The 18291-nt window shown below is 43.1% G+C and overlaps 1 long non-coding RNA gene across 1 annotated transcript in view; it reads left to right on the forward strand.

The window, feature by feature from the left end:
- Positions 1-16480, forward strand: part of LOC138854270 (uncharacterized) — a 21561-nt gene extending 5081 nt beyond the window's left edge. Inside the window, exons 2-3 of the long non-coding RNA XR_011393478.1 lie at positions 15179-15249; positions 15474-16480. This is a non-coding gene — a long non-coding RNA (uncharacterized lncRNA). The remainder of the gene's footprint in view (positions 1-15178; positions 15250-15473) is intronic.
- The last annotated feature ends 1811 nt before the right edge of the window (positions 16481-18291 follow it).

Consider the following 18291-nt stretch of genomic DNA (forward strand, 5'->3'; position numbering starts at 1 on the left):
AAGTTCAAGTGAGATATAAGCGACTATTGGCAGAGAGGTGGGCTAGTGCAAAGATGAGTAATGGGGGGGGGGTTGAAGAGGGTTGGATGAGTATTAAAAATGCAGTATTAGAATGTGGGGCAGAAGTTTGTGGTTATAGGAGGGTGGAGTCAGGAGGAAAGAGGAGTGATTGGTGGAATGATGAAGTAAAGGGTGTGATAAAAGAGAAAAAGTTAGCTTATGAGAGGTTTTCACAAAGCAGAAGTGTTATAAGAAGAGCAGAGTATATGGAAAGTAAAAGAAAGGTGAAGAGAGTGGTGAGAGAGTGCAAAAGGATAGCAGATGATAGAGTGGGAGAGGCATTGTCAAGAAATTTTAATGAAAATAAGAAAAAATTTTGGAGTGAGTTAAACAAGTTAAGAAAGCCTAGAGAACATATGGATTTGTCAGTTAAAAACAGAGTAGGGGAGTTAGTAGATGGGGAGAGGGAGGTATTAGGTAGATGGCGAGAATATTTTGAGGAACTTTTAAATGTTGAGGAAGAAAGGAAGGCGGTAATTTCATGCACTGGTCAGGGAGGTATACCATCTTTTAGGAGTGAAGAAGAGCAGAATGTAAGTGTGGGGGAGGTACGTGAGGCATTGACGTGTCGGTGGATGGATTTATGAAGGATGAGGTAAATCATAGAATTGATGAGGGAAAAAAGGTGAGTGGTGCATTGAGGTATATGTGGAGTCAAAAAATGGGAATGTATGAAAGTATAGTAGTACCAACACTCTTATATGGGTGTGAAGCTTGGGTTGTGAATGCAGCAGCGAGGAGGCGGTTACCTGGAGGTTACCTGGAGGTTATTCCGGGGATCAACGCCCCCGCGGCCCGGTCCATGACCAGGCCTCCCGATGGATCAGGGCCTGATCAACTAGGCTGTTACTGCTGGCTGCACGCAGTCCAACTTACGAGCCACAGCCCGGCTGATCCGGCACTGACTTTAGGTATCTGTCCAGCTCTCTCTTGAAGGCAGCCAGGGGTTTATTGGCAATTCCCCTAATGCTTGATGGGAGGCTGTTGAACAGTTTTGGGCCCCGGACACTTATGGTGTTTTCCCTTAGTGTACCAATGGCGCCCCTACTTTTTATTGGGGGCATTTTGCATCGCCTGCCCAGTCTTTTACTTTCGTAGGGAGTGATTTCTGTGTGCAGATTTGGGACCATTCCTTCCAAGATTTTCCAAGTGTAGATTATGATATATCTCTCCCTCCTGCGTTCCAACGAATACAAGTCAAGTGCTTCCAAGCGTTCCCAGTAGTTAAGGTGCTTGACAGAACTTATACGTGCAGTAAAGGATCTCTGTACACTCTCTAGATCTGCGATTTCACCTGCTTTGAATGGAGATGTTAATGTACAGCAGTATTCCAGCCTAGAGAGAACAAGTGATTTGAAAAGGATCATCATGGGCTTGGCATCTCTCGTTTTGAAAGTTATCATTATCCATCCTATCATTTTCTTTGCACGTGCGATCGTGGCACTGTTGTGATCCTTGAAAGTGAGATCCTCAGACATTACTACTCCCAGGTCCCTTACATTATTTTTCCGCTCTATTGTATGGCCGGAGTCAGTAGTATACTCTGTTCTAGTTATTATCTCCTCCAGTTTTCCATAACGGAGTAGTTGGAATTTGTCCTCATTGAACATCACATTGTTTACCGTTGCCCACTGGAAAACTTTGTTTATATCTTCTTGGAGGCTAACCGCGTCCTCAGCAGATGACAGCCTCATGCAGATCCTAGTATCATCCGCAAAGGATGATATGGTGCTGTGGTGTATATCTCTGTTTATGTCTAATATGAGGATAAGGAATAAGATGGGGGCGAGTACTGTGCCTTGTGGAACAGAGCTCTTCACTATGGCAGCCTCCGATTTAACTCTGTTGACCACTACTCTTTGTGTTCGATTTGTTAGGAAGTTGAAGATCCATCTCCCCACTTTCCCAGTTATTCCTTTAGCACGTATTTTATGGGCTATTACGCCATGATCGCATTTGTCAAATGCTTTTGCAAAGTCTGTGTATATTACATCTGCATTCTGATTTTCTTCCAGTGCATCCAAGGCCATGTCATAGTGATCCAGTAGTTGTGAGAGGCAGGAGCGACCTGCCCTGAACCCATGTTGCCCTGGATTGTGCAGATTTTGGGAATCCAGGTGATTTGCAATCCTGCTTCTTAGCACTCTTTCAAAGATTTTTATGATGTGGGACGTCAGAGCTATTGGTCTATAGTTCTTAGCTAATGCTTTGCTGCCACCTTTATGGAGTGGGGCTATATCCGTTGTTTTAAGTGACTGTGGAATTTCACCCATGTCCAAGCTCCTCCTCCATAGTGTACTTAGGGCACGCGAGAGGGGTTTCTTGCAGTTCTTAATGAAAACAGAGTTCCACGAGTCTGGGCCCGGGGCTGAGTGCATAGGCATGTTGTCAATGGCTTTTTCGAAATCTATCAGAGTTAGGGTAATGTCGGAAATCTGGCATACATTTATGGAGTTTTGAGGCTCATTCATGAAGAAATCATTTGGGTCATCGATCCTCAGACCGATTAGTGGTTCACTAAACACAGAGTCGTACTGGGATTTCAATATTTCACTCATTTCCTTGTTGTCATCTGTGTAAGTCCCATCCTGTCTGAGTAAGGGCCCGATACTAGATGTGGTATTTGCCTTGTTTTTGGCATATGAAAAGAAATATTTTGAATTTCTTTCAATTTCACTAATAGCTTTAAGCTCCTCCTGCCTCTCCTGGTTCCTGTAAGAGTCATTTAGCTTAAGTTCGATAGTTTCCACTTCCCTGGTCAGCGCCTCCTTTCGTGTATCAGATATTCTAGCACTCCTGAGGAGCTCAGTGACTCTTCGTCGTCTTCTGTAGAGGGAGCATCCTTTTCTCTCCAGTTTACTCCTGCTCTTCTTCTTTCTTAGGGGAATATGCCTAGAACATGCTTCGGCTACCAGGAAGTTGATCCTTTCAAGGCACTGGTTTGGATCCATGTCATTTAAGACATCTTCCCAACATGTTTCATTTAGGACATGGTTTACCTGGTCCCAGTTGATGTTCTTGTTGTTGAAATTGTATTTTGTGAAGATACCTTCACAGGTACATGCATTCTGCTGTTCAGGGCCCCTATGCATGTACGTCTGGACTTCGATTAGATTGTGATCGGAATTGGTTGTTTTTGATATTCTTATGTCTCTTATCAGGTCCTCATTATTTGTGAAGATAAGGTCAAGTGTGTTTTCTAGTCTTGTTGGCTCCACTATCTGCTGGCTTAAGGTGTGTTTTTCGCAGAGACTTAGTAGCTCACGTGTGTGTGACCTTTCATCTGCGCTACCTCCGGGGATTGTTTCAGCTATAACATTATTTGCTACATTTTTCCATTTTGTATGCCTTAGGTTGAAATCACCAAGCAGTAAGATGTTTGGGGATGGAGCTGGAAGGTTTTCCAAACAGTAATCGATTTTCAGTAGCTGTTCCTTGAACTGTTGTGAGGTTGCATCTGGTGGCTTGTATACAACCACAATGACTAGGTTTTGGTTCTCGATCTTTATTGATAGAACTTCAACTACCTCATTTGTGGTGTTCAGCAACTCCGTGCAGATAAGGGACTCTTTGACATTCAGGCCAACCCCCCCTTGTTGCCTGTTTTTTCTGTCGCATCTAAAAAGGTTGTAACCACTTATCCATATTTCACTGTCAAAGTGATCTTTTGTGTGAGTCTCTGTGAAGGCTGCAAACATTGCATTAGACTCCACTAGAAGTCCACTGATAAAAGGTATTTTGTTGTTGGTGGATGGCTTAAGGCCCTGTATATTAGCAAATATGAACGAGGTTGTATTCTGTGTTTGTTGGGGGGATTTTGTTATTGGCATCAGTAGTTGTAATTCTGGAGGGCCATGGGTGGCCACTGGCTGCGCCTCCAGTCCAACAAGGTTCCAAGGTGGACTATTTTTGTTATTTCCTTCCATTTTCTTTTTTCGTTTCCTGCCACTAAAAAATCACCTGGAGTTGGGTTGTCGTAGCTACTATTGTTTGTCTTGTGGGGTCTGTGCCTCCTGGTCCCTTTTAGATGGTATGCCAGGCACTCGATGTTGTAACACCGCTTCTGGAGGACCGAGGAGTGGCACATTTTTGGGTGAAAGAAAGTACAGGAAGAAGAACGACACACTCCTTTAGACAGGAGGTCGCTACATTTTTTGGGATGGTCAAAGTTGCATGTCCCATTTTTTTCCCCTGTTATTCCATGCTTACAGATGCCCCAAGCATAATATTTGCACGAATTCACCTATGGTTGAGAATTGTTGGGAGGTGTGTTGTCAATTTCTGCAGGTTCTGGGACTGCACTATAATCCTCAGTATCCAAGCCAGGGCCACCCCATCCTGGATTCCATCTACTTTCCCCAGAAGAGGAAGAAGGAGGAGACTCCTCTCCAACATCTGTACTGTGGGCCACGGTCTTGTGCAATGATGGTTGTATATTTACGGTTTTAGATGATTGTATATTTACTGTTTTTGTGGTAGTTTGGGTAGTGTCCCTAGGAGAGTCTGGGCTGGCAGTAAGGCTGGGGGCTGGGTCTGGGTCAGCACTGGGGCTGGGGGCTGGGGCTGGGGCTGGGTCTGGGTCAGCAGCTGGGCCTGGGCCAGCACCAGCACTGTGGGTATTAGTGCTATGACTGGGGGATGGGTCTGGCTTAGCACCATGTGGGTGACTAGATAGTTTCGAGTCATCTGTTGTGGTATGGACATTCTGCATTTTTTTATACACTATCTCTTGCTCCCATGTTTTATATATTTTTGGTAGACTATCCAAGAGGTCATCCTTGTTTTCTTGATTATTTTTATCATTTATTACTCTCCTTAGTACCTTTCTGATACCTGCCCAAAGTTCTACATCTTTATTGCACAACCAGAAGCACCTTGCTAGTTCAAGGTCATTTTTTGAGGCTGTATTTAGTCTAGTACAAGAGATATGGTGTTTGGAAGAGCATAGGTTGCATGTGATTCTGGAATTCCTTCCAAGGATTTTTTTACATGTCCCACAGATATGCTGTGCTGACATCCTGTCTGTATCCTACTACACTCTGTATGCCACGGAAGAAAACTGATTTCCACTTTACCTTTCTCTTGCTGGTGCCAGTAATATGCAAGATGTATTTATACGAACCAAGTTTGCAGTATGTGGGTGGTGGTGTAGGGTGGGTGGTGGGTGTAGGGTGGGTGTGAGCCGGGCAGACTTGCCCACACTGCCACACTTCACTATTATTTTTTTTATTACTATTATTATTATTATTATTATTATTATTATTATTATTTAAATTCCTTTTATGTAGTGCTGTACACTGTTTATCTCAAGGATATACACTGTATTCTTTCAAAATACACTTTTCACTGCGTTATACTGGGATCATTGTTTTATTATTTACAGAGCAGCTAGGCCTACGCTAACTTTACCCTACACTTCTATGGAAAAGATTATTTCCTGTTTAGTAGAGGTAACGGTTGTATGCTCAATTTATGTATGCTGTGATTCCCTGCACCTCAATGCTACCACCACTCGTTTCATATCTTATGACTATAGTAGTTACTTATCCGTTATTAACACTTCACTGGACCTCTGGCAATAGTTCGCTAGTGCCAGTCGCTTTTAAGATATTCCCCTTTCTACACTATATATTGTACGCTATACTTGGGGATAATTAAGATTACTCTTATCTACAATTAAGTTCACTATGTCACTGCACATATATATCCTTGTCACTCATTATATTACTTATAGATAGATCAATATTTGTTTATTTCCACTTGTGTCGATATCCGGCAATAATTCACTAGTGCTGGTCAGGTCTATTTCCCACGGTAACCGTTTCTCCACCGGCACTCTCCATGTGACACTATAATCCATATTTTCCTATTTAGCGTTCACTGATATTCCTTATGTTAGGTGTGAGGGTGAGGTCATAGGGCGAATGTAGCTATGAGGGAATGGTGGTTGTGGGGGATTGGTTTAGGTGTAAACATGGTCATGGGGGGAATTGTATGGACAGTTTGCGTGGGGGAAGGTTGTTAGTTGGGATGGTGTGAGTGAAGGCATATGGCCTTGGAGGTATGGGTAGGGTTTCTTGCTGGGTGTACAGAGATGTGGCCATGGAGGGTGGGGGGTGAATGAGGAGTTAGTGTGGGATGCGTGTGGTTGAAGAATGGCACTCATTGACAGTGCCAACACCCATCTCCCATCAAGTCAATTTCCTCCATTATGGCAATGTAGCGTGTTCCTATTATTCTGAAAATCAGGTGATACCTAAAATATCAATATTGTCAATAATAGCATATACATTATAGCGCCGCAGAGCGTCATGTTGCTTTACGTCATGGCGTCAAGAGTACTTCTGCACGTCTTTATAAAGACGATAAATGGTGATTTTCTTAGCTTAAAGTATAATAAATGTCATTATTTAATTAATATTAATAATAATTATATGATTATTACTTATTATGATTATATAATTATTTAGAAACGTTGTACGAAAATGAGATTTTCAACAAAATGCGACCAGATTGAATTATTTTTTGGAAAGCTTAATTCATTTTCCGATTTTTATCAATGGTTGTTGTGGCCGCCGCCAGAGTGCAGCTTCCTCTTTCTTAATTAAAACAATCTTACCATATTGTTTACATACATACTTATGATTTAATTACACACAATAAGTCATTACCAACATTAAATAATAATAAAATATACATATCCTCCACCACTACCACCATCACCAACCACCATCACCAACCACCATCACCAACCACCACCACTACCACCATCACCAACCACCATCACCAACCACCACCATCACCAGCCACCATCACCAACCACCACCACTACCACCATCACCAAACACCATCATCATCATCCACCACCACCACTGCCACCACCAACCACCACCACAAAACACCACCACAAGCCACCATAATCAACCACCATCACCATCATCGTCAATCACCACCAACCACCACCATCACCAACCATCATCACCACCCACCACCAACACCACCACCAACCACCATCAACCACCATCACCAACCATCATCACCAACCATCATCACCATCCACCACCACCAACCACCACCACCAACCACCATCAACCACCATCAACCACCACCACCAACCATCATCACCATCCACCACCACCAACCACCACCACCAACCACCATCACCAACCACCACCACCAACCATCATCACCATCCACCACCACCAACCACCACCACCAACCACCATCAACCACCACCACCAACCACCATCAACCACCATCAACCATCACCAATCATCATCGTCAACCACCACCAACCACCACCATCACCAACCACCATCACCAACCATAATCACCATCCACCACCACCAACCACCATCAACCACCATCACCAACCATCATCGTCAACCACCACCAACCACCACCATCACCAACCACCATCACCAACCATCATCGTCAACCACCACCAACCACCACCATCACCAACCACCATCACCAACCATCATCACCAACTGTTACAAAAAACGCGATTCTAAAAGCTTAGAGATCTCCAGGTAATACTAGAAAGGACTGCCCTTCTAGCATCCAGCCTGTTACTGGGTTTTCGTAACAAGTAGTCAGTATCCTTGTCCAATTATCCATTAAAATTCAGTATGGTTCAATAGAGCTTTAGGATTACAACTGGTAGGTCTTTACAATGTTCTGTGAACAAAGTTCTACAGAACTAACAAGAATAATGAGACAGACAATCTGTCCAACCAGCAAGCGAGTCTAGAGCAGACTGAAAACTTCACGAGAGGTGAGGACCCCCCCCCCCCTCGATCACGTGATAGCTACGTGGACAACTGCAGCTCAGAAGCCGGCAGTATAACGAGCGACAAGCGATAATTACAGTAGTTTGACAATCAAGACTAACTGAGCACATATTATGTACATCCTAACAACATAAGCTACGTCAAATAACAATATAAGGCAATACATTTGCGATTTAGCTATTATCGCAAATATAAGCAATATAAAATTATATGAAAAGGTAATATACATTACATATATACATAATAATCATTGTAACCCATTCAGGGGTTGCAACACCAACCACCATCACCAACCACCATCACCAACCACCATCACCAACCACCACCACTACCACCATCACCAACCACCATCACCAACCACCATCACCAACCACCACCACTACCACCATCACCAAACACCATCATCATCCACCACCACCACTGCCACCACCAACCACCACCACAAAACACCACCACAAACCACCATAATCAACCACCATCACCATCATCGTCAACCACCACCAACCACCACCATCACCAACCATCATCACCACCCACCACCAACACCACCACCAACCACCATCACCAACCACCATCACCAACCATCATCACCAACCATCATCACCATCCACCACCACCAACCACCACCACCAACCACCATCAACCACCATCACCAACCACCACCACCAACCATCATCACCATCCACCACCACCAACCACCACCACCAACCACCATCAACCACCATCACCAACCACCACCACCACCAACCACCACCACCAACCACCATCAACCACCACCACCAACCACCATCAACCACCATCAACCACCATCACCAACCATCATCGTCAACCACCACCAACCACCACCATCACCAACCACCATCACCAACCATAATCACCATCCACCACCACCAACCACCAACAACAACAACCATCATCATTATCCACCACCACCAACGACTATCATCAACCACCACCACCGTCATCCAGCATCACCATCCACCACTACCAACAACCACCACCACCACCAACAACCACTACCATCACCAACAACCACCATTACCATCACCACTATCACTACCAAAAACCTCCACAACTAACTACCACCACCATCACCAACCACCATCACCAACTGTGGCATGCAAAGAGTACATAACCTTTTTCGGCTCATGTACACACCCTTACTGAAAGGCTACCTCCCCAACCAGCAAACCAGATGCTAAGGATTGGACGATTGGGGTCCCATCGTCAGATCAGTACCTAGGTTTAGCCAATTAGAAGGTGGGTCTGGCAACTGTGAATGTGACTTGGTTACCACTCACATTTTCACCCTTGTCATTTTCATTCGAGAGCTGGTTGAAGTGCAGTCTGCTTTCTAGTTACATCAATTCTGCCTTGATTACCGTGGCATGCACTAGTACCTATTACTGTACATAGTGCATATAGTGTACATTCTTCTGTTTATACTTGGTGAAAGATAATACAAGTCAAAGTTTTCTGCAGTGTTTATTTTGCTCCCTTTACACCCAGGATAACAAGCCTTTGAGTTCCTGGGTTGTAATATGGGTAGCCTGTCCGAGAGCTGGACTTAAAGTTGGAGCTGAGCCTAGAGTTGAAGTTGGAGCAGGAACTAAGATCGTAGACAGCTTGCTGTCTGGCATTGCATCAGCTTTGCCAACACTTCACAAACTTTGCATGTCAATTGCCTTGCTATGGTCAGCCTTGCTATGCGTGATCATAGATAGTTTACTACTTTGCATATCGAAGTTGCATTCACTTGCCATTGTCAGCTGTGCTATTGTGTTTTGCAGTTGGCTTTGACTTTGCATATCAGCCATGTTTTGTATGTGCGTATTCTGCATTCGGCTTTGTTACGTGTCAGCCTTATCAAGTGAGTATTCTGCAGTTGTACTGTGCATAGCTGAGCATGTATTACAAATAGTATGTTATGTTGGGTATGCTGCCTAGACAAGTCAGACGGTTAGTGTCTGAATTCACACTGTTAAACTTACCTAAGTTTTCTCTACAGTGATGTTGGTGAATTGCTCATTCCATTGGCATTGATTACGAATGCACTCTCACAGCTTTGCAACTTCAAAATCTTATAAGTGTCAAACTTCGAGAAGAGAGGATGGCAAATCAGACTCTTAACTCTATGGAAGCCAGGAGTAAATTCCTGAGGTTCTCGCAGAAGGAAAAAGATACACCTGAGCAAATCCATCAGTCTTATGCAATAGGGTTGTCTGAAGGTGAATCAGCGTCGTTGGCACTTGAGATGGCAAAAATCATTCTTGAGCAGACTAGGGAACAACGGACATATGCATGGGAAGAATTTGATAGAGAAAAAGATAGGAGGCAGTGTTCTCAAGTTGTAAATCACTTCAGCTTGCGAAAAGCAGTACAGCTGGTTCCTCGTTTCATTGAGGCAGAGCCTGAACAATTTTGCGAAACTTTCGAAAACCAGGCTTGAGCCTTGAGGTAGCCTGAATAACATTGGGCATCTTTGGTGCATACAGCACATTGGTGTATACAGCATACATTGATTACAGTAATTATCAGGTGGTGAAGACCACGGTTCTTGGTGCTTTTCAATGTACCTCTGCCAAGTATAGAAAGGAATTCAAGTTAGGTAGACGACAGCTTGGTTAATCCTTTGTTTCCTATGTAAGACAGCAGAGCAAAGCTTTTACTAGTTGGTACAAAGCAAGTGGTGACACAAACTTCGGCGAGCTAATTCAATTATTATTGGTGGATAACCTGCTTGAGTCTGTGAGTCCAGAGATTCGAGTCTTTCTGCAGAACCATGTCGTAACCACTGAATTGGAGGCAGCCAGATTGGATGGTACTTTAGAAACCAACTGCTCCTTATCCAAGCAGTCCTATCTCTCTTTTCAACAGACTGGCATGAGCAGAGACCATCAACAAAAAGTTCCTGATTGAAGGATAAAGTGCCAGCAGGAAGGAGAACGCCTTCGTCAGCCAACTAAGTCACATGGCGAGCCACGCTACTCAACTTACGGTCAACCTGGTGAGCGACAAATCACTCAACATGGTGTATCCTAACAACAGTATCCAGAGCAGCACTAGTCACAACGTCAACAGAGAGCTAAGGTCAAGGCTGTCATTTGCTTCCATTGTAATAAATCAGGTCACATTCATCCGAACTGCCCAAATAAACCCCAACCATTAGGGAAAATTTATAATGTTATGTCCCTGAAAGAAGTAGAGAATGGGATGGCCCCTTATTATTGCAAGAGTCAAATGTCCCTTCAGGAAAATTCAAAGAAAACTGAAGTCAGAACCTTTAGGGATACTGGAGCATATTTCTCACTTATAAGAGAGGGAGTACTTCCCCTTCCTGATCACACCTCATTACAATCCTCTGTTCTGTTAGCTGTTGGAGGAGCAATTTTTTCTGTCACCTTGCATAAAATATATATCAAGTGCAGGTATTACACTGGATATTTGACTGTAGGTGTATCTAATGGATTTCCTATGAAAGATGCAGTGTTATTACTGGGTAATAATGGTAATGCCACTGGTATGTATGCTGAACTAATAATAATTAATTCTTCTCTGTTGCTGACCATAACTCAGGCAAATTCCCAAGGGATCTCTGATAAGAATGCTAACCTCTCCTTGGACGACTCTGATCTCTGTTCACTAAATTTACGAGGCCAGGGCCTCGTAAATTTAGTGAAAAAGATCAAGATTAAGCCTTCCTATTCCAGGGTTGAAGGATTTCTAGATATCTCTATTTCCATGCCCGAGGGACTGTCATTTCGAGAGAAACAACGAAAAGAGTGTTCATTATTAAATTTTGCATTTCAGGCAGCCATGGGTAAATCCTCTTCAGATCACCCAGTTAACTATAAAATTAAAAACGAGTACTTAATCTGCACTGAGACTGGTAAGAAGATAGAGGGTAGGCAACAGTCAGACAAGTTAGAGGTTTCAAAAAAGTTTAGACCTCAAATATTAAATATAGCTCATAACACTTCATTCGAAGGCCACTTAGGAATTACTAAAACTTTATATAGAATACTAAAAGAATTTATTGGCCAAAATTAAGGCAGGATGTGAAGAATCATATCTGCTGTCACCTAGAATGTCAGCAAGTAGGAAAACCTGGACATTTTATTAAACCTGCACCTCTCCAGCCTATACCTGCTGATGGAGAACCTTTCGCAGAGTTAATTCTAGTTTGTGTAGGTCCACTACCTAAGTCTAAGTCTGGGAATCAGTACTTATTTACCATTATCGATAGAGTAACTAGATACTCAGAAGCAATTCCCATGCACAGTATTAATACTAAAGCAATTCATAAAGCTTTAACTAAGTTTATGTCATGCTTTTTCATTCTTAAATCTATTCAAAGTGATCAAGGTACTAGCTTCACTGTCAAAACATTTAGGGAAGCATTAACTAGGCTAGGGATAATTCACAACTTATCCACTGCCTGTCATCCTCAGTCCCAAGGCGCCTTGGAAAGATTTCATCAGACGTTAAAAACCATGATGAGAACTTTTAGTGTGCATTTTTCTGCAGACTTGGATGAATTGCTACCTTTGCTGGTGTTTTCAATAAGGGAAACTGTGCAGGAGTCTACCGGGTATAGTCTGTTTGAGCTGTTCTTTGGGCACAATGTACAAGGTCCTCTTCGAGTGCTCGAGGAAGGATGGATGGGAGAAGACGTTAGCTCAACACTCTACATCCCGTCTTCAAGGTTGCAGGTGGCACGTCAGTTAGCTAAGGCTAACTTAAGGCAGCTCAAAACAAGATGAAACAGAGGTATGACAGAAATTCACAGTTTCGCTCCATCCCTCCAGGAGACAAGATGTTGGTACAGGAACCTACCTAGCCACACCTTGATTTGTGGGACCTATGCAAATTGTAAATAAATTATCTGAGGTAAATTATGTGGTGTCTCCCATTGACAAGACCTCAAAAACTAAAACTTACCACATTAATCAAATTAAAGCATTTAATACACCAGATAAAGTCCCAGTAATGACTGTCCTCTACCTCTGAGGACGACTCTGACTCTTTGCACTCTATTTCAATGTCAAGCTTCCAAACTCTGTCCTCAAGGACCCTAGCCCTTTAATGGTGGGGCTATCGGAAACTCAAGCAACAAGCTTAACTGCGCTTCTACAGTCATACTTTGATATTTTTTCGGATATGCCGAAAAAATGTACATAAGGTTATCATGACGTAGATGTGGGAAACTCTAAACCTACTAAACTCTCCCCCTACAAAGCTAATCCTGAAAAACAGAAGCTACTTCAGCAGGAAGTAGAATTTCTGTTAGAGCATGGGTAAGCGGAGGAGCCATCTAGTCCATGGGCTTCACCGTGCATCCTTGTTAAAAAAGCTGATGGAGGTTTTCGAATGTGTACAGACTACCGTAAGGTGAATGAGGTCACAATTACAGACGCTTACCCTCTTCCTCGTCTGGATGACGTAATCGACTTTGTAGGTAAGGCTACTTTTGTGTCCAAGTTAGATCTCATTAAAGGTTACTATCAGGTATCTTTGATGGATAAGGCGAAGGAAATCTCTGCCTTCGTAATTCCAGGTCATTATCAATATACAGTTACCCCCTTCAGAATGAAAAACTCCCCCTCTTCATTCCAGGAACTTATCCATCAGGCTTAATAGCCTGATGGCTTGAAGGCACAGCAGCTTACCTAGATGACATAGTGGTGGTGTCTGATATTTGGGATAAACACCTGTTTAGGCTTAAGGCTCTTTTTGAGACCCAGAGTTCCCATTTAACTGCTAACTTATCTAAGTCTTTCTTTGACCAGGCTACTGTTACTTTTCTGGGCCATGAAGTAGGTAGTGGCAACGTTGCCCCTAAATTTACTAAAGTTCTTGCCATTAAAGATTACCCAATTCCCCATGGTAGAAAATCTCTTCAACGTTTCCTAGGCATGATAGGGTTTTACAGAAGATTCTGTTACAAATTTTCAGACATTGTAGCTCCTCTTACCTCTCTTACTAGTCACAAAGTTCCCTTTAATTGGACCCCAGAATGTCAAAATGCTTTTATGAAAGCAAAAATATTACTGTGTACTGCACCCATTCTTTTGTCTCCAGACATCTCCAAACCTTTCTCATTACAGATTGATACTTGTGAGTCTGGGGTTGGGGCAGTACTGTTGCAAAACGAGGACAAGGGATTGCAGCTTGTGGCCTTCTTTTCGGCAAAGTTCCAGCTGCACCAGAGGGCTTACTCTACCATTGAAAAAGAAGCCCTTGTGCTGGCCTTGGAGCACTTCGATGTTTACGTGGGCCAAACTTCACAGGTGGTCAATGTCTATAGTGACCACAACCCTCTGGTATATCTCCAAGCTAGGAAAAACCACAATACGAGGCTCATGAGGTGGAGTCTACGACTGCAGACTGTAGGAATAATACACATTGCCGGCAAAGAAAATATGTTGGCAGATTCTTTATCCAGAATGTATTAATGTATTAGGTTAGGATGTGTTAGGGACCTGTGGTAAAAAGGTTTCTAGCTCTTTTTTTCCCCCTTTATGTATGTGGTGGAGTTTCTTTTTTAGTGAGGGGTGAGGGCTACCATCCGCCCGTACCTTGGACTTACATTAGCCCTACTGTCTGCTGTCTCGCTCTAAGTTTAGGGTTAGGCTTTATGTCGCGAATAAAGCTGAGCTCTAAGGGTTGGATGGTTGAGAGAAAAGGTGGTCCCATATAGTGCCATGGTGGCATGCATACCGATGGGAGGTGGAAGCCTATTCCTGAACCCTCTCGGGGTGGGGGTGTGGCTTGCAAAGAGTACATAACTTTCATTCGGCGCATGTACACACCCTCATTGAAAGGCTATCACCCCCATCCAGCAAACCAGTACTAGGGTCGGACTATGGGGAACCGTCGTTCGATCAGTACTCAGGTTCAGCCAATGGTTCTGGCAATTGCAGAGGTGTTGTGGGCACCACCCGCCTGTCTGCCCTTGCCAATTCCATTCTAGAGCTGGTTTTAGTACAGTCTGCTCTCTAGTTGCACCTATTCTGCCTTGCTTACCGTGCACTAATACCTGTTGTTGTACATAGTGTATATAGTGTACATACTTCTGTTCTTACTTGATGAAAGGACAATATATTTCTAAGTCATTCAGCTGTGTTTGTTCCTCTCCTCGCTGCCCTTTACACCCAGGATAACAGGCCTTATTATTCCTGGGTTGTAATTCTCGGCTTGTGAGGGAAAAGTTGATTAGATAATGATAGTAAAAGTATGAATGTATGGTGGTGGTAGTTTGTGGAGCAGTCTGCTTGTTCAGGCTGGGTGGATGCCTAGCTCCCACTATCCAACCTCCTTTTCAGACTCCGTGGGAGGCGACATGAGCATCTCTGACCTGTGGTGAATCACTTAACTGGCTGCTTCCATCAAATCTGTAAGTATTCGTTCCACTCCTGTCTAATTTATTTTGTTTTGAGATTGTCTTTATAAGATCTTCACTCTTATTTAGGGTTTTAGACTTAAGTTTATTTCTGCCTTACCTTCAATTTACAGTTATGTCATTTGCCAGTCTTCACCATTTCTTTTAAAGGCCGTTTGCCTATCGTGTAAGTGATTTATCGAGTTGTAACTGTATATTTCTTCTTTTCTTCATTGTAGACTTGATTGTTGGCTGGGTCATCTAACGCATGAGAGATAAGATGAGGACAGCAGGGATCCTGCCAAGATCCAGAGCCTTCAACTGCACCTCTCTACCTACACTGGTCCCCACCCTCCGTTTTCACACATAGCTGAACACCCAGCCCTCTACACACCATTCCAGCAGCCGTCTCCCAGTTGTAATGACACCAGCGTTCTTGGTGGTTTAGGACTGGCTAATTAACTACTTCAGCTTTGTGGTTATCAGAGGATCAACCTCTCATCGGCAGAATATAATCGTGTTGTGGATATTGTCGGCTGTCTAGTCAAGACCAGCTGTGACCCCATCCCCCCACCCCGATCATCGGCTTTGTGTTCCAAAATCATTCAAAGCAATGTGCCCAGAACACTGGCATGTCACCATTCTACACTAATTGAAATCTTTATGTACATATTAGCTTTGGATCACTAATTATTTATATATCTCATTTTTCATTTTTCTTAAAGTAGGATTAATTTCGTTTTTAATTGTTTTATATTACTGACTGATGTTTATTATAATAAAATTGTTTATCTTATGTTGTGACTGAATTTTCTATATTTTCTTGAGGAGGAGCCAGCCTTGTCAAATGCTGTGTGTGGGTCTGACAGTGCTGAGTAAACCTTCACACAGCTTTATAATATCTGGCCTTAAACTAATTAGCTTTGTAAATAGGTAGGATGTTTCATTGTTGTAAACTACTGATGCGGCAAGGTTAAGCACCAGGGGACAATTTAAGTCACTCAACCCCCGCTTGGTCCAGGCTGAGATTTGGTGGTAAAAGCCTTAACTAGTTCAGTTCACACCTTCCCCTAGTTGAGGAAGAATCCGGTGGAGAACTTGGATTTTACCTTCGCTAAAATTCACAAAGAGTACCCAGGCATTTTGGAAGCCGTTTGATTGGGCATATCTTGGTCTGAGAAGGCGGTTGAGAAACTCCTAAAAGTTACGGAACAGTGAACGGGTCTCAGTGTTAAACTGTTAGTATACTCTGAATATTGTGGAAAATTACCTGAGAAAAACTCAGTTACTTGTGTTAGTGTTGCGTTTATGCTTATAAATGTCATATATATATATATATATATATATATATATATATATATATATATATATATATATATATGCAATAAGATCACAGTAAACAGGTGATTTCAGAATATGCAAAACAACCACTCTGAAAGAATAGAGAAATTCCAAGCGCTTTCGTGACTACTGACATTATCAAGGAATGCATAGTTCCTTGATAATGTGAGTAGTCACGAAAGCGCTTGGAATTTCTCTATTCTTTCAGAGTGGTTGTTTTGCATATATATATATATATATATATATATATATATATATATATATATATATATATATATATATATATATATATATATATATATATTGATTCATTGTGGTCGAGTCTAGAAAATCTATGAGGCTGGTACCTTTTATAAATATTTAACGAGTTACACTGAAGTATTAACACTATTAATAATTGTTTCTACTTATAATTTTTACTGTATGAGAAGACTCCTTTCAACTTTTGAATTATTTAAGAAATAATGGAAACTTTATGTGATTATTAATGAAGTTAATAATACGAGCAGAAAATAGTCCTTTCCCTCAATAAGTGATCCCATTGATTGACATCCTCTAGACAAGATAAACCTGTTTTTTTCTGTTATGATGAGCACTAACGCAGGGTGGTTCCAAGCTCTGTTACGATGAGCACTAACACAGGGTGGTTTCAGGCTCTGTTACGATGAGCACTAACGCAGGGTGGTTCCAGGCTCTGTTACGATGAGCACTAACACAGGGTGGTTTCAGGCTCTGTTACGATGAGCACTAACACAGGGTGGTTCCAGGCTCTGTTACGATGAGCACTAACACAGGGTGGTTTCAGGCTCTGTTACGATGAGCACTAACGCAGGGTGGTTCCAGGCTCTGTTACGATGAGCACTAACACAGGGTGGTTCCAGGCTCTGTTACGATGAGCACTAACAAAGGGTGGTTCCAGGCTCTGTTACGATGAGCACTAACGCAGGGTGGTTCCAGGCTCTGTTACGATGAGCACTAACGCAGGGTGGTTCCAGGCTCTGTTACGATGAGCACTAACGCAGGGTGGTTCCAGGCTCTGTTACGATGAGCACTAACGCAGGGTGGTTCCAGGCTCTGTTACGATGAGCACTAACGCAGGGTGGTTCGAGGCTCTGTTTATAACCACTACCAACGATCCTGATTATACCTGATGGAATCTAGTTTGTTTTCTCTCTCCGCTGATGCCAGATAAACATAACGCAACTGCACAAAACAGGTATAAGAAAGATATAACTTCCGCCTCCCACCCAAAACACTGACGATACCACTACCGCCATCACCATCACCAGCAACACCACACCACCCACAACCACCACTTCCACTACTACCATCACCATCAGCACCACACACCAGCACCACCATCAGCACCACCATCAGCGCCAGCACCACCACCCACCACCACCACTATCACAACTCACCACCACGAGCACCACCACTACCACAACTCACCACCACGAGCACCACCACCCACCACCACTACCACAACTCACCACCACGAGCACCACCACCCACCACCACCACTACCACAACTCACCACCACGAGCACCACCACCCATCACCATCACCACCACTCCACCCAAACACAGGACGGGGTAAAGTCCCTTATTCAATCCCTTTTCAGATACATAATGTTTCAGGCGTCAAGTCACCATGTTTTTCCCAGCATGCTGAAGGACTCTGCTAGGTTCACATTATTAACATTCTTAGTTATGGGAG

This window comes from Cherax quadricarinatus, chromosome 53, assembly GCF_038502225.1.
Source record: "Cherax quadricarinatus isolate ZL_2023a chromosome 53, ASM3850222v1, whole genome shotgun sequence".
Lineage (NCBI taxonomy): Eukaryota > Metazoa > Arthropoda > Malacostraca > Decapoda > Parastacidae > Cherax > Cherax quadricarinatus.